General features: G+C 46.2%; 1 protein-coding gene and 1 pseudogene across 1 annotated transcript in view; one reads left to right on the forward strand and one right to left on the reverse strand.

The window, feature by feature from the left end:
* Positions 1–8,577: 8,577 nt before the first annotated feature.
* LOC116467952 (GTP-binding nuclear protein Ran-like) lies at positions 8,578–9,268 on the reverse strand (annotated as a pseudogene).
* A 4,903-nt stretch (positions 9,269–14,171) lies between these two features.
* Positions 14,172–17,679, forward strand: part of WDR47 (WD repeat domain 47) — a 79,551-nt gene continuing 76,043 nt past the window's right edge. The window contains exon 1 of the mRNA XM_058439500.1: positions 14,172–14,312. The gene's annotated coding sequence lies outside the window, so the exon portion shown is untranslated. The remainder of the gene's footprint in view (positions 14,313–17,679) is intronic.

A 17,679-nucleotide genomic window follows, 5' to 3' on the forward strand; every position in this document is an offset into this window, starting at 1 on the left:
GGGATTACAGGTATGAGCCAATGTGCCTGAGCTTCAGTACATATTTCTAACAAAGTTTAAAAAGCCCAAATAGTATTACCATATCCTATCAAAAATTAACACTAATTCCTCAATATTCCATCTAATACCCAATTCCTGTTAACTTTTTAATTTTTTTGAAATAGGGTCTTGCTCTGTTGCCCAGGCTAGAGTGCAGTGGCATGATCATGGCTTACTACAGCCTTTGTCTCCTGGGTTCAAGCAGTCCTCCCACCTTAAACTCCCAAGTGGCTAGGACTACAGGTGTGCAGCACCACAACTGGGTAATTTTTAAAATTTTTTTGTAGAGAGAGGGGTCTCACTATGTTGCCCAGGCTGGTCTTGAACTCCTGAGTTCAAGCAATCCTCCTGCCTTAGTCCTGCCAAAGTACTGGAATGATTGCAGGCATGAGCCACAGTGCCTGATGCCAAATCCCTGTTTAAATCTTGCTGATTTGTCTCAACATATCTTTTTTGAGGGTGTGTATTAATTTCAATTGTTACTGTAACAAATTACAGCTCATTTAGTGACTTAACACACATTTATTATTTAACTAGTTCTCTAGTTAAGAAGTTTGACCCTAGCCCAGATCACGAGGTCAGGAGATCGAGACCATCCTGGCTAACACAGTGAAACCCCATCTCTACTAAAAAATACAAAAAATTAGCCTCGCATGGTGGTGGGCACATGTAGTCCCAGCTACTCGGGAGGCTGAGGCAGGAGAATGGCGCGAACCCAGGAGGTGGAGCTTGCAGTGAGCCGAGATCACGCCACTGCACTCCAGCCTGGGCAACAGAGTGAGACTCCATCTCAAAAAAAAAAAAAAAAAAGAAGTTTGACCCTAGCCTTACTGTGCTAAAATCAAGGTGCTGACATAGTTGTGTTCCTTTCTGTGTTCTAGGAGACACCTGTTTGCTTGCCTTTTCCAACTTGTAAAGGCTACATTTCTTGGCTCATGTTACCCTTCTTCAAAGCTAGCAATGTTGCATCTCCCTGGCCTGTGACTCCAGCTGGTAAGGATTCTCTGTGATATTGGACCTACCTGGATAACCCAGAATACTCTCCCCATTTCAAGGTTCTTTTTTTTTTTGAGACGGAGTCTCGCTCTGTTGCCCAGGCTGGAGTGCAGTGGCGCAATCTCGGCTCACTGCAAGCTCCGCCTCCCGGGTTCACGCCATTCTCCTGCCTCAGCCTCTCCGAGTAGCTGGGACTACAGGCGCCCACCACCACGCCCGGCTAATTTTTTGTATTTTTAGTAGAGACGGGGTTTCACCGTGGTCTTGATCTCCTGACCTCGTGATCCGCCCGCCTCGGCCTCCCAAAGTGCTGGGATTACAAGCGTGAGCCACCGCGCCCGGCCCTCAAGGTTCTTAAGTTAATCATGGAAGCAAAATCTCTTTTTACCATGTCAAGTAACATATTCTCAGGTCCTGGGAATTAGGATGTGGACTTTTTTTTTTTTTTTTTTTTGAGATGGGGTCTCGCTTTGTGACCCAGGCTGGAGTGATCATAGCTCACTGCAGCCTCCAACTCCTGTCAAGCAATCCTCCTGCCTCAGCCTACTCAGTAGTTAGGGCTATAGGCAACACACCACCATGCCTGGCTAAAGGAAGTAGACATCTGTGAGGGGTTATTATTCTGCTTCCCACAGTTTCTTTGAAGTAGGATCTAAACAAGGTGTCACCCATTGCATTTGTTTGGTATGTCTAAATTTCTTTTAGTCTATAATAATTCCCTCCAAGCTTTGTGGCTTTTTGTTGTTGTTGTTAGAGACAGGGTCTTGCTCTGTCACTCAGGCTGGAGTGCAGTGGCAGGATCACAGCTCACTGCAGCCTTGAACTCGTGGGTTCATCATCCTCATGCCTCAGCCTCCCAAGTAATTAAGACTACACTGCACCTGGCTAATTTTTTTCATAATTTTGTAGACATGGAGTCGCACTATGTTGCCCAGGCTGGCCTTGACCTCCTGTCCTCAAGCCATTCTCCTGCCTCAGATTCCCAAAGTTCTGGGATTATAGGCATGAGCCACAGTGGCCAGCCTCCAATTTAAGTGAAGCACTCTCTCTTTTTTTTTTTCGAGACTGAGTCTCACTCTGTTGCCCAGGCTGGAGTGCAGTGGCATGATCTTGGCTCACCACAACCTCTGCCTCTCAGGTTCAAACAATTCTCCTGCCTCAGCCTTCTGAGTAGCAGGGATCACAGGCGGGTGCCACCATACCCAACCAAGTTTTGTACTTTTTTAGTAGAGACAGGGGTTTCGCCATGTTGGCCAGGCTGGTCTCAAACTCCTGACCTCAGGTGATCTGCCCGCCTCAGCCTCCCAAAGTGCTGGGATTAAAGGTGTGAGCCACAATGCCCGGCCGGAATTGGTGTTCTTGAGTAAAAACTGTAATAGTGTAAGTGTAGAAATTTTAAAGTGGAGGAAAGAGCTCACTTGGCCTGTCATCAGTGGAGAAGGGTGCTGCCTGGAGAGTCATTTGGCCATTTTCCAAGAGACTTTGGGAGGTTGCATTACTTGAGTGAATATACTATAGTCCAGAGCCAGAGTTTGATTTGCAGCATTGCAGGCTTAGAAACTGATTTCATCAGCAAATAGCACATTCATCTCTCTGGGAGCACTCATAGAATCCAAACTTATAAGACCAATGTATGAAAACGGATACCAGTTTATAGATGTAAGTAAAACTTGCACCTGTATGATCAGCACGTTCTTCCTTCTCTAGGCATACACATGTAGGAAATGAAAACAAAATTACGAGGGTGAATGACAGTGAGGGGAGTTACATGAATGCATTGTCTAGAGCAGTGGTCCCCAACCTTTTTTCTACCAGGGACCAGTTTTGTGGAAGACAGTTTTTCTATGGACTGGGGTGAGGGTGATGGGGGGATGGTTTCATGATGATTCAAGTACATTACATTTATTGTGCACTTTATTTCTATTATTATTACATTGTTTTTTTTTTACACACCCGCCCATCTAATTTTTTTATTTTTATTTATTTTTTGAGATGGAGTCTCGCTCTGTTGCCCAGGCTGGAGTGCAGCGGGGCGATCTCGGCTCACTGCAACATCTGCCTCCCAGATTCAAGCGATTCTCCTACCCAGCTAGGCTGGTCTCAAACTCCTGACCTTGTGATCTGCCTGCTTCGGCCTCCCAAAGTACTGGAATTACAGGCATGAGCTACCGTGCCTGGCCTAATTTTTGTATTTTTAGTAGAGACAGAATTTCACTATGTTGGCCAGGCTGGTCTCGAATTCCTGACCTCGTGATCCATCCGCCTCGGCCTCCCAAAGTGTTGGAATTACTTTGGGCGTGAACCACCATGCCTGGCATTTTTTTTTTTTCTAAGACAGAGTCTTGCTCTGTCATCCAGGCTGGAGTGCAGTGGTGCAACCTTGGCTCGCTGCAACCTCCACCTCCCAGGTTCAAATGATCCTCCTGCCTCAGCCTCCTGTAGCTGGGACTACAGGGGCACAACACCATGCCCAGCTAATTTTTGTAAAGACAAGATTTCACAGTGTTGGCCAGGCTGGTCTGGAACTCCCAACCTCAAGTGATTGCCCACCTCAGCCTTTCAAAGTGCTGGGATTACAGGTGTGATTCTGATAAGTGGAATTCTAAAGTTAGAAATAGGGCTGGGTGAGGTGGCTCATGCCTATAATCCCAACACTTTGGGAGACCTAGGCAGGCAGGTCACTTGAGCCCAGGAGTTTGAGAACAGTCTGGGCAACATGGCAAAACCCTGTCTCTACAAAAATTAGCTGTGTGTGGTGACGGACGCCTGTAGACCTAGCTACTGAGGAGGCCGAGGTGGGAGGATCGCTTGAGCCTGGGAGGTGGAGGTTGCAGTGAGCTGAGATTATGCCACTGTACTCCAGCCTGGGCAACAAAGCAAGGTCCAGTCTCAAATAACTAAATACAATGAAATAAAGTAAGGAGCAAATTTCTTATGTGTTACCAGTAGATTGATAGGAGTTCCTATTTGAACTTTTGTACAAAATCTCATGTTATTTGTAGCACTGAGACTTCTATGTATAATACTTTATTATGTTTATACATAATACTATGATTATTTCTGCTTACACAGAGAACCTGGTAGACTGCCTTGATATCATTGGGTGCATTCTTTTAGGATCAGAACAATTGCTAAAGCAAAAATCATTTTTCAATTTGTATTTGCATGGCCATTTTGGATAAATAACTGAAATTTTATTGGAAAGAGCCAGTATAGTTACTGACCAAACTCTAAAAGAAATGCTAATACTATACTTATTTTTTCTGAAATAGGGTTTTCATAAGTATTTTGGAGGCATATGAACTTATAAGACACCAATCAAGACTTGTTTTTGTGGTTATGATATTTCTTCCATCTTTATAGGAAGTTCTACTAAATGGTCACAAGCTTATTACTGAAAACTTTCTAACCTTATCCTAAAACACTTATCTGAAATTATGATGCTTAATGTGCTTTATGTATTACTAACATTTCCTAACATTTAGTTTCCCCTTTTAAAAATTTTGACATATGGCCAGGCGCGGTGGCTCACGCCTGTAATCCCAGCACTTTGGGAGGCCAAGGCAGGCGGATCACGAGGTCAGGAAATCAAGACCATCCTAGCTAACATGGTGAAACCCTGTCTCTACTAAAAAAAAAAAAATACAAAAAATTAGCCGGGCATGGTGGTGGGCGCCTGTAGTCCCAGCTACTCGGGTGGCTGAGGCAGGAGAATGGCGTGAACCCGGGAGGCAGAGCTTGCAGTGAGCTGAGATTGTGCCACTGCACTCCAGCCAGGGTGACAGAGCAAGACTCCATCTCAAAAAAAGAAAAAAAATTTGACGTATTTCACTGACTTGATTAAAGTGGATGTTTTCCAAAATAATTTATTTTTATTTTCAAGAATATATCAGATATTTACTTAATATAAATAACAGCGTATCTCTTTTGTGTATAACTAAGTTTTTGTTTAGAGGTCTAGATAGGAGCCCTGGAAGACCCCGGTAATTCTACTTCTGTTGCCCAGACTGGAGTGCAGTGGCGCGATCTCGGCTCACTCCAACCTCTGCCTCTCGGGTTCGAACGTGCGCCACCACGCCCTGCTAATTTTTGCATTTTTCAGTAGAGACAGGGTTTCTCCATGTTGGCCAGGCTGGTCTCGAACTCCTGACCTCAGGTGATCTGCTCCTCTCAGCTTCCCCAAGTGTTGGGATTACAGGCCTGAGCCACCATGCCTGGCCCTTGAATCTGTTTAAAGGAGAAGCAGCAGTGGTGGTGCTTTGTTCTCCTAAAGCCTCACTTAGGTTAATTCCATATCTTGGTTAGGTGCTACTGGATCCGAAGCACAAAGCTCTTTGATGTGTGTATGTATGTGTGTGTTCTAGTAATGGGAGTGGAGCTTCTAAAACAAACTTCCCCTGAATTCCTTGAGGCAAAGTTTCCTAGCTTGGGCTTGTACTAAGACTCCTTTCTCCTATTTGGGGAAAACCAAAAACTCCTATTCTCCTTTTTAGAAATAACATTTAAGAATCATATTAAAAGAGGTCCACCTTAGCCTATAGGCATTTAAGTCACAAGGCACCATGAATCATTCTGTCATGTAAGAACCTGCATTTCCAAATGATGCCTAACCTAGTTCCTGACCCAGAACTGGCATTCAGTTAATATTTGGTGAATGATTGAGGCAGTACCTTGGGATCTGAGGACAGTCCTTCATCTAAGCAAGCCTTGTCCTCTTTGAACAATTGACTGCTATTGCAGCAACTAGAGTGAAAGACAAGAAGATCTAATCTTAACCAGTGTGGCTGAGTATAGAAGGAAAGGTGATACCTTAGGCTACCAGCTATTAAGGTTGTAGTGTAAACTTTGATGTTACATTAAGAAACAAATATACAGTCAATGCATTTATAAGTGTGCAAGTGATAAGATGTATCAGATGTCTTGTGTTTCAGTGCCTCTTTCATTCTCTCCTTCCACCTTCTTTTTTCCAGAAATATAATGGTGGTATATTTGCTTCTAACAATGTTGATTCCTATTCATTGAAAATGCATATGCAAATAGCACTATGCTATAGGTTATGGAGAATATAAACATTAATAAGACCTCTTATCTTCTCTACCTTGTCAGAATAAGGTCCATTTTATTTAAGCTAAAATTTCTGGCTGAGCTTGGTGGCTTAAGCCTATAATCCCAGCACTTTGAGAGGGAGTGCAGTGACACAATTATGGGTCACTGCAATCCTCGACCTTCCAGACTCAAGTCATCCTCCTGCCTCAGTCTCTCCAGTAGTTGGGATAACGTGTTACCATGGCAGGCTATTTTTTTTATTTTTATTTTTAGTTGAGATGGGGTCCCACTATGTTGCCCAGGTTGGTCTCGAACTCCTGGGCTCAAGGGATCCTCCCACCTTGGCCTCCCAAAGTGCTGGGATTACAGGCATGAGCCACTGTGTCTGGCCCAAAATTTCTTTTCTTTTCTTTTTTTTTTTTTTTGAGACAGAGTCTTGCCCTGTCGCCCAGGCTGGAGTGCAGTGGCGCCATCTTGGCTCACTGCAGGCTCCGCCACCTTCCGGGCTCACGCCATTCTCCTGCCTCAGCCTTCCGAGTAGCTGGGACTACAGGCACCTGCCACCACGCCTGGCTAATATTTTGTATTTTTAGTAGAGATGGGGTTTCACTGCGTTAGCCAGGATGGTCTTGATCTCCTGACCTTGTGATCCACCTGTGTTGGCCTCCCAAAGTGCTGGGATTACAGGCATGAGCCACCGTGCCTGGCCGTCTGGCCCAAAATTTCTTAGAACAATTAGCCAGGCAAGGTGGCTCATGCCTGTAGTCCCAGCTACTCAGGAAGCTGAGGCTAGAGGATAGTTTGAGCCCAGGAGTTTGAGACTGTGGTGGGATATAATCATGCCACTATACTCCAGCCTAGGTGACACTTTAGCTTGGGTGAGAAAGTGAGACTCTGTCTCTTAAATAAATAAATACTAAAATAAAATTTCCAGTTAATATAATGTAGAATGAGGCAGGGCACGGCGGCTCACGCCTCTAATCCCAGCACTTTGGAGGCTGAGGCTGGCAGATCACTTGAGGTCAGGAGTTTGAGACCAGCCTGGACAACATGGTGAGACCCCGTCTCTACTAAAAATACAAAAATTAGCTGGGTGTGGTGGTGCATGCCTGTAATCCTAGCTACTCAGGAGGCTGAGGCAGGAGAATTGCTTGAACCAGGGAGGGAGAGCTCGAAGTAAGGTGAGATTGAACCACTGCACTTCAGCCTGGGTGAGACTCCCTCTCAAAGATAAGAAATAATAATAATAATGTAGTAGAATAGAAAAAGAAAGTTTTAAGAGTCAGAATGTCTCTGCTACATACTAGCTGTGTGACCTTGGGCAAGTTATTTTCTTTAATCACTCAAATGGGAATAATTAATAGGTGTTTTAAGGGAGATTATGAGGCTTAAATGAGAACATAAGCAAAGCATTTCATTTTGTGTTCAATGAATGCCAAAGCCAATCTAATACTTCGTTGGGGTTTTCCTTCCTTCCTTCCTTTCTTTTCTTTCCTTCCTTCCTTCCTTCCTTCCTTCCTTCCTTCCTTCCTTCCTTCCTTCCTCCTTCCTTCCTTCCTTCCTTCCTTCCTTCCTTCCTTCCTTCCTTCCATTTCTTTCCCTTCCTTCCCTCCTCCTTCCCTCCCTTCCTTCCTTCTTTCCTTCTGATGTAACTGTAGCAGTCTTATATGTGCAACTCAAGAAGGAATCAACTGTGTTCCAAAACAGCTAAATATGCAGGTCACCCAACAAAGGTTTTGTTTGTTTGTTTGTTTGTTTTGAGACAGAGTCTCACTCTGTCTCCCAGTCTGGAGTGCAGTGGTACGATCTCGGCTCACTGCTGCAATCTCTGCCTCCCAGGTTCAAGCGATTCTCCTACCTCAGCCTTGTGAGTAGCTGGTATTACAGGTGCCCACCACCACTCCCAGCTAATTTTTGTATTTTTAGTAGAGACGGGGGTCTCTTCATGTTGGCCAAGCTGGTCTCGAACTCCTGACCTCAAATGATCCACCCGCCTAAGCCTCCCAAAGTGCTGGGATTACAGGTGTGAGCCATGGTGCCTGATCATGAAGGTATTATTATTATTATTATTGAGACAGAGTCTCTCTGTGTTGCCCAAACTGGAGCGCAGTGGCGCAATCTCGGCTCACTGCAACCTCCACCTCCCAGGTTCAAGTGATTCTCCTGCCTCAGCATCCTGAGTAGCTGGGATTACAGGCGCCTAACACCATACCTGGCTAATTTTTGTATTATTAGTAGAGGCGGGATTTCGCCATGTTGGTCAGGCTGGTCTCAAACTCTTGACCTCGTGATCCGCCCACCTCGGCCTCCCAAAGTGCTGGGATTACAAGCGTGAGCCACTGCGCCCGGTGAAGGTATTTTTTAACTGCCACATTCACTCCGAAGCCCATTCATCTCCTTCAGCATCCCACAGATGAAGCACATGTTCCACTTAGCTAGATAACAAGGTGAGGCACACTTTGCACTGCTGACGTCACAGGAAAGCTGTCTATAAAACTATACTTCTGATACTGGGCTCCAGCTTTGTTCCCACAGGTAATCATCCTCATCCAGGAGAGCAGCCGTCTGAGCAAACTCTAACTCATGCTCATATTGCTCCGTCAAAGCTGGGTCCATGACAACCTCAGGTAGGGGAGTACAGGGTAGCAAACCCCAAGTTAGGGCCTCCAATGAGCTTCCTAGCAAGCCAGAGAAAGGGCTTTTTAAAGTTGTAGTTACTTCTGGCAGTAATGTCATAGTACTGAAGATTCTTCTTTCGGTGAAAGACAATAGATTTTGCCTTCACTTTCCCGTCCTTACTATCCACTTTGTTGCCGCACAACACCATGGCAATGATTTCACACATTGGCACCAAATCTCTATGCCAGTTAGACACATTCTTGTACGTAACTCTTGATGTTACATCAAACATTATGAGGGCACATTGGGCCATGGCTTGGATATAATAACCATCTCTGTCCACCACATTTCTCCTGGCCGGCTGTATCCCATTTATTGAACTTAATACGTCCTCTGTTGGTGTGGAACACTTGGGTGATGAACCTCAACACCCACACCTCTCAAATGTGGCTACATACCTCTCAAATTCACCAGTCAAATGATGTTTCACGAAAGTAGTTTTTCCAGTACCAGCACCACCAACCAATACAAGTTTGAACTAGACCTGGGGCTCTCCCTGGGCAGCCATCATGGCGTTCCTTCCAGAATTGTCTCCTGCCCGTTGGACTGAGTGGTTCTGTTTTTCAAGCACTCTCCCTAGCAAGTGATCGGTTGTTTGTCAGATTGTTCCTGATTAGTTACTCTTTCTAGGGTTAGTAGAAGATTTAAATATTTAAAGGATGGTGGGCTGGGCATGGTGGCTCATGCCTGTAATCCCAGCTCTTTGGGAGGCCAAGGGGAAAGGATCATTTAAGCCCAGGACTTTAAGACTAGCCTGGGCAACAAGGCAAAACTCTGACTCTACAAAAGAAAAAAAAAAAAAAAAAATTAGCTGGGCATGGTGGCTTGCACATGTAGTCTCAGCTACTGGGCTGGGGAAGCTGAGGTGGAAGGATCGCTTGAGCCCAGGAGGTCTAGGCTGCACAGAGCCATGACTGTCCCACTACACTCCAGCCTGGGCGACAGAGTGAGACACTATCACAAAAAAAAAAAAAAAAAAGAACAAAAAAACCCTCTAGAATTCTATGATTCTGACCCAATAATTAATTATTAACAATTTGTTAATAAATGTAATTAATTCCTAGCTGGGCACGGTGGCTCACGTCTGTAATCCCAGCCCTTTGGGAGACTGAGGTGGATGGATCACTTGAGGTCAGGAGTTCGAGACCCACCTGGCCAACATGGTGATACCCATTCTCTACTAAAAATACAAAAATTAGTTGGGTGTGGTGGCATGGGCCTGTAATCCCATCTACTCAGGAGGCTGAGAAAGGAGAATTGCTTGAACCAGGGAGGCAGAGGTTGCAGTGAGCCGAGATCGCCCAACTGCACCCAGCCTGGGCGACAGAGAAAAAAAAAAAAAAAAAAAAAAAAAAAAGAAAGAAAATATAATTAATCCTAAAGTTTCAGAATACGGGTCCATGGGGAAAAGGTTCTAACTGATAAAACTGTTGGAAATGGGATAAAAAATGAAGTTTAAAAAAAAGGATACTCGTTCTCAAAACTTCTTGTTTGAGCATAAAGATTTAGAAGTGGTTTCTTAGATGAACTATACTAGCAAAATAATTGAGATACTACTTTCAGGAAAAACGTATCTGCCTACCTTTTCAATTTAAACACTCTGTAATGCGTTGTTTGTTTGCTTGTTTTGTTTTCAATATCAAGATCCTGGGTAACATTCAATTATGTTTATATTTATTTGCCTGTCACTTATCATTAAGAGGGTTCATAATGAAGACTTTCTTCCAGGAGTTATTGACTAGGCAATTGAAATTTTGTAGTTCAGCTTTTGAGTGTTGTTTTCTCTGAATGCATAAGTATTTTTCTTAGAAATGTTTCCTCGGCTGGGTGCAGTAGCTCATGCCTGTAATCCCAGCACTTTGGGAGGCCACGGCGGGAGGATCACTTGAGGTCAGGGGTTTGAGACCAGTCTGGCCAACATGGTGAAACTTCGTCTCTACTAAAAATACAAAAATTAGCCGAGTGTGGTGGCACACAAATTAGCCGAGTGTGGTGGCATGTGCCTGTAATCCCAGCTACTCAGGGGGCTGAGGCAGAATTGCTTGAACCCAGGAGGCAGAGGTTACAGTGAGCTGAGATTGCGCCATGTACTCCAGCCTGGGTGACAGAGTGACTCTGTCTCCAAAAAAAAAAAAAAAAACAAAAACAAGAAAGCCAGGCGCGCAGTGGCTTGTGCCTGTAATCCCCAGGATTTTGGGAGGCCAAGGCAGGCAGATCACAAGGTCAGGAGTTTAAGACCAGCCTGACCAACATGGTGAAACCCTGTCTCTACTAAAAATACAAAAACTAGCTGGGCGTGATGGTGCACAATGTAGTCCCAGCTACTCTGGGGGCTGATGCAGGAGAGTCGCTTGAACCCAGGAGGAGGAGGTTCAGAGTGCCAAGGTCGCACCACTGCACTCCAGCCTAGGCGACACAGTGAGACCCCCATCTCAAAAAAAAAAAAAAAGGAAAAAGGAAAAAGGAAAAAAAAAGAAAAGAAAAAAAAGAAATGTGTATCTTCAAGCTCTCGCTTCTTTTATCTTGAATTGGACAAAATTTTGTATTCCCAGAAATATGGTTTAAATTTTGTTTATTTTTAATTTTTATACTTACATAATAGTTATACATATTTCTGGAGTAAATATAATGTGTAATGATCAAATCTGGGTAATTGGGATATCCATCACCTTAAAAATGCGTTATTATTATTAAGACACAGGGTCTCACTCAGTCACCCAGGCTAGAGTGCAGTAGTGTGATTATAGCTCATGGTAGCTTTGAACTTTGAGCTCAAACTATCTTCTCACTTCAGCGTCTCGAGTAGCTAGGACTGCAGGTGTGTCTCACCGTGTCTAATTTTTTATTCTTGTTTTTGTAGAGAGGGAGTCTCACTATGTTGCCTAGGCTAGTCTCTAACTCGTGGCCTCATGTGAGCCTCTGGCCTAAGCCTCCCAAAGTGCTGGGATTTCAGGCATGAGCCACTGTGCCCAGCCATTTATTATTTCTTTTCTTTTTTTTTTTTTGAGACGGAGTCTCGCTCTGTCACCAGGCTGGAGTGCAGTAGCCCAATCTCAGCTCACTGCAACCTCCGCCTCCCGGGTTCAAGTGATTCTCCTGCCTCAGATTCCTGAGTAGCTGGGACTACAGGTGCATGCCACCACACCCAGCTAATTTTTGTATTTTTAGTAGAGACAGGGTTACACCATGTTGGCCAGGATGGTCTCGATCTCTTGACCACTTGACCTCATGATCTGCCCGCCTCGGCCTCCCGAAGTGCTGGGATTACAGGCGTGAGCCACCATGCTTGGCCTGCCATTTACTATTTCTTTGTGTTGGGAACATTCTAAATCTTCTCTTCTAGCTATTTGGAAATATAGAATAGATTATTGTTAACTATAGTCACCCAATTATGCTATCGAGCACTAGAATTTATTCCTGCTACGTAACTGTATTTTTGTACCCATTAACCTCTTTATCCCCCATTTGCCCTCCACTACACTTTCCAGCCTCTGGTAACCACCATTCTATTCACTACCTCCATGAGATCAATTCTTTTAGTTCCTACATATGTGTGAGAATGTGCAATATTTGTCTTTTTGTGCTTGGCTTGTTTCACTTAACATAATGTCCTCCCGTCCCATCCATGTTGCTGCAAATAACAGCATTTCATTCTTTTTTTATGGGTGAATAAGATTGTATTGTGTGGCCGGGCGTCGTGGCTCACGCCTGTAATCCCAGCACTTTGGGAGGCCCAGGCGGGTGGATCACGAGGTCAGGATATCAAGACCATCCTGGCTAACACAGTGAAACCCCGTCTCTAATAAAAATGCAAGAAAAAAAAAATTAGCCAGGCATGGTGGCGGGCGCCTGTAGTCCCAACTACTCGGGAGCCTGAGGCAGGAGAATGGTGTGAACCCGGGAGGCGGAGCTTGCAGTGAGCCGAGATGGCGCCACTGCACTCCAGCCTGGGCGACAGAGCAAGACTCCATCTCAAAAAAAAAAAAAAAAAAAAAAAAAAAAAAAAAAAAAAAAAAAAAACCCCAAAAAGATTGCATTGTGTATATGTACCACATTTTCTTTATCCATTTGTCTGTTGATTGACATAGGTTGATTCCATATTTTGGCTATCGTGAATAGTACTGCAACAAGCATGGGAGTGTCAGAAATATTTTTGATGTTTGTTCTCTTTACCAGACTGTTACCCCATTTTCCCCTTTTGGGAGGTCCAGCTCACTCTGGACTTTCGCCTCTGTGAGGATGATGTTCTTTTTTTTGTGAGACGGAGTCTGTCGCTCTGTCACCCAGGCCGGAGTGCAGTGGCATGATCTCGGTTCACTGCAACCTCCGTCTCCCAGGTTCAAACGATTCTCCTGCCTCAGCCTACCAAGTAGCTGTGATTACAGGAGGCTTGCCACCACACCCGGCTAATTTTTGTATGTTTAGTAGAGACGGGGTTTCACCATGTTGGCCAGGCTGGTCTCAAACTCCTGACCTCAGGTGATCAGCCCGCCTCGGCCTCCTAAAGTGCTGGGATTGCAGGTGTGAGCCACCGCGCCTGGCCGAGGATGATATTCTTATAGGTTTGTGTAATTGTATTCTTCCTTATGGTTATACTTCCTGGATTCTTAATTCAGCTCGGTTGAGCATCACGTATAATTGTGGAATACGGGGCTTACAACCAACAGGAGTAGACAAAACCTGAACGTGTTAAATGTTAAGTAACTGAAAAATGCTTTCAAGGCAGATCAGCTTTGCAAAATAAGAAACCAGGAAGGGGACAAACAAACTACTGAAGTTTTCTGGGACGAAGTGGGATCTAGGAAAGCAGCGAGAGAAGGGTAGAAGGCAACATTAATTTCATTAACCTTTATTAATTATCGGGGAGGAGTATGAAGAGTCAATCCTAACGCGCAGAGTCTTCTCCATTTGGAGGCGACAACCCTGTTCGTGCTATTTTGGGACATGGGGTCACCGGCCAGCTACGGGTCTACGTCCCTACCACCAGTCTCACGCTATTGCCGCGCCCGTCATGCTAGTCCCCCGGGCCCCTAGCAGGTCCCTCCAAGCGCGACCCCCGCCCGCCCCGCCCAGGCTTTGGTCCGCCCCGCCCAGGCTTTGGTCCGCCCCGCCCAGGCTTTGGTCCGCCCCGCCCCGCCCCCGCCCCCGCCCCGCCCCGCCCCGCTCCGCCCCGCCCCGCCCCGCCGACTCGCCCTTCGGCTCAGGCACCTGCCTGGCCGCCCCGCGCGGCGGGGTCCTGAGGCGCCTCGGGGAAGCGCGGCGATTGGCTGCCGCTCGCGGGTAGAGCTCGGCTCCCCGGCACTTGACAACCGCAGTCTGCAAGAGGCTGAGCTGAGGAGTCGCTGGGCCGGGAGGGGCGGACGTGAGAAGGACGGATTGACGAACTGATGGATTGACGCGCGGGCGGCAGGAGGGAGGACCGACGCCAAACCCAGACCGCCGCTCTCGTGCTCCTGCCGCAGCCTGGAGCCGGCCGCTTCGGGGCCCTGGCCGCCAGCCTCCCAGCCGCGTTCTCCTCCGCCGCTCCTCCGGGCTTGCCCTGGAGCCCTCAGGTGAGTGAGTCCCGGAGGCGGAGGCTGGATCGGTCCGCTGCACACCTCGGGTTGCCATGGTCACCCGTCACCTCCTGTCACCACCTGACACGGCTCCGACCGGGCGGCCCCGAGGGCTGTGTTTGCGGCCCCGGAGAGGGGTCTTTAGTGGGCTTGGGTGCCGACTGGGAGGGGGCTGGAGTCGTGGGTGAGGCCCCAGCATCGCGGGATGAGGACCTGCGAATTGCTGGGCCCCGGTTCGCGGTCACCAGTCCTGGACCACACCTTTCCCACACTACCAGTTGGATTCTGGGGACAGAGCGACGCCCCTCGCCCTGGCACTGGCCAGCAAGTGAGCGCGAGGTTCGTGCCCATCTTGCTGCTGCGCCGATTCTTCCTTCGTCGCCCCTTGGTCGAGCCCGTGCGAGAACTGAGGGGCGCGCTCGCGTCCCTTTCTGGGCACGCCTTGGCCCGGAGGAGGAGAGGGAGCGGCGGGGCTGGGAGCCCCGCTGGGGCCGGGTTTGGCCTTTCTTACATCAATGGTCGATGGGAGCAGGCCTTTGGGGGTCTGGGTGTGGTCGCAGAAAGGGGCAGCGACTCGATTTAGAACTGGGATTGCGCTGGAGGGGCGCCTGCGTAGAAGAACGCAAGGTTGTGGAACTCAAAGGGTTAAACCGCTTCCCTTTATTGGGGAGAAAAATATTGGAACTCTAGCTCTGGGGCGAGGCCATGGGCAAAGGGAGCGGGGGCGGGGGGCGAGGGTAGGCCGGGGAGGCATTTGGGCTTTTGACCAGATGATTTTTCCTTCTCTGTACCCAGACGTGCAGTTAGTAACCGTGCATGGTATCTGAGGGGACCGTTTTTTTTTTGTTTTTTTTTTTGGCAACTTGGTTTTCTCTGCATAATGAAAGGAGAAGTCTTTGTTCCACCCAGATTCGTAGGCTGTGATCCTAATACTTATTTCTCTCTTTGTTGGAGACTCTGTAGAATGCCTCAAAAAGTTAATGGCACAGAAACGAACATGTAGGTTTAAAAAATGCTATAAATCTTTTTTCACAGTAAATTCAAGTAGAATTTTTTTGTCTCCAATGTTGGCATATGTTGCATTGGCATTTTACTAAGGAGAAACGCCTAAGAGCCATTTTCCTTTATATGGCATATTTTCGAGGTCTCATTTAGGAAGAAGATGAAATGAATAATTCTACCTTAGGTTTGGGAGATTAGGAGAGATTGCTTCCAATAGGAAAGAAACATTATTACACGGTAATGGAAAAGTCAAGTCACAACAGTATATTGTTAGGTAAAAAAGCCAAAACCCAAACACTTGAATTTGGATGCCATTATGAAGATGTAAATTTTTTTTGTTTTTGGACGGGATTTTAACCTGTGTTTATCTCCCACTGGTCCACTTCCTGGCTCTTTTCTCCCTCGTCTTAAAAACCAGTATTGTTAAGAATGTGTCATAAGAGAACAGGGGTACTATCCTATGTTACTACTTACATAATGGTGTTCAACGTCTTTTCCTGTTTGTGAAATAGAGTTTATTAGTTATTTAATGGACGGCATGTGAAATGCTTAATGTATGCTGCAGTTTCAGAAACGCTTTAGTTATGAAAAGATGTGAAGTTTTCCTTAGTAGATCAGTAAGCTGAAAAATCAGATTACCTGTATTTAAGCTTTCGTTTGCTTCTGATTGCATTCTTGTAAGAGTTGCTAAGCCTAACATTGACTGATTTCTCATTCTGTAAAATGGTGATAATGCTTGCTATTGTTTTAGTCTGAGAATGGGCTCTGAGTTGAAAGCACTTTGGAAGGCATCTGTTGATTACCTTTTTTTTTTTTTTGAGACGGAGTCTCACTCTGTCATCCAGGCTGGAGTTCAGTGGCACGATCTCGGCTCACTGCAGCCTCCGCCTCCTGGGTTCAAGAGATTCTCCTGCCTCAGCCTCTCAAGTAGCTGGGATTACAGGTGCCCACCACCACGCCTGGCTAATTTTTGTATTTTTAGTAGAGACGGGGTTTCACCATGTTGGCAAGGCTGGTCTCGAACTCCTAGCCTCAGGTGATCCACTCGCCTTGGGCTCGCAATGTGTTGGGATTACAAGCATGAGCCACTGTGCCTGATGCTGTATATTATTTTTGAACAGAAGACTTGAACCCAGGTCTTCAGACTCCAAATCCAATGCTGGCCCACACCTGAGGATATTTCAGTTTTGAGACTATTGCACCGAATAGCCTAAGCTTGCGTATTTCAACTAATTTTTCTCTATGTTGAGTTTGTTTCTTTTCAAGTGAAAAGATATCCTTAAAAAAGGGTTTATACTGGCTGGGCGTGGTGGCTTGTGCCTGTAATCCCAGCACTTTGGGAGGCTGAGGCGGGCGGATCACCTGAGGTCAGGAGTTTGAGACCAGCCTGGGCAACATGGTGAAACCCTGTCTTTATCAAAAATAGAAAAATTAACTGGGCATGGTAGCGTGTGCCTCTAATCTCCGCTATTTGGGAGGCTGTGGTAGGAGAATCCCTTGAACACAGGAGGCGGAGGTTGCAGTGAGCCAAGATCATGCATGCCACTGCACTCCAGCCTGGGCGACAAAGCGAGAGACTCTGCCTCAAAAAAAAAAAAAAAAGGGATTTATACCACACACTCCCTTAAAACCTTTCTTTTGTGTTCTATAGTCTTGTTCACTGTAATAGCTCGATCATTGTATCCCAGTTTGTAGCATGTTGTTAATACATAGTACTCATCACTCATTACCCACCTGAATGTCTCCTGTTTAAATGGCTTCAGATGAGTATTATCACAAGTAGGAGTTTCTTCATATGGTATGTTTAACATGATTGATCTCAATGAACTTTCCAATATTTATTTATTTATTATTATTGTTATTATTTGAGATGGGTTCCCTCTTTGTTGCCTAGGCTGGAGTGCAGTGGCGTGATCTCGGCTCACCGCAACCTCCGCCTCCCAAGTTCAAGTGATTCTCCTGCCTCAGCCTCCCAAGTAGCTGGGATTGCAGGTGCACATACCTCCACACTTGACTAATTTTTGTATTTTTAGTAGAGACAGGGTTTCACCATGTTGGCCAGGCTGATCTTGAATGCCTGACCTCAAGTGATCCACCCAGTTCGGCCTCCCAAAGTGTTGGGATTACAGGCGTGAGCCACTGCACCTGGCCTATTTATTTATTTTTTGAGACAGGGTCTCACTTTATCATTCAGGCTGCAGTACAGTGGCGTGATGATAGCCCACTGCAGCCTCAAACTCCTGGGCTCAAGTGATCCTCCCAGCTCAGCCTCCCGAGTAGCTAGGACTACAGGTGCTTGCCACCACACCCGGCTAATTTTTGTATTTTTTGTAGAGATAGGGTTTTGCCATGTTGCCCAGGC

This window comes from Hylobates moloch, unplaced genomic scaffold (assembly GCF_009828535.3).
Source record: "Hylobates moloch isolate HMO894 unplaced genomic scaffold, HMol_V3 SCAFFOLD_5, whole genome shotgun sequence".
Lineage (NCBI taxonomy): Eukaryota > Metazoa > Chordata > Mammalia > Primates > Hylobatidae > Hylobates > Hylobates moloch.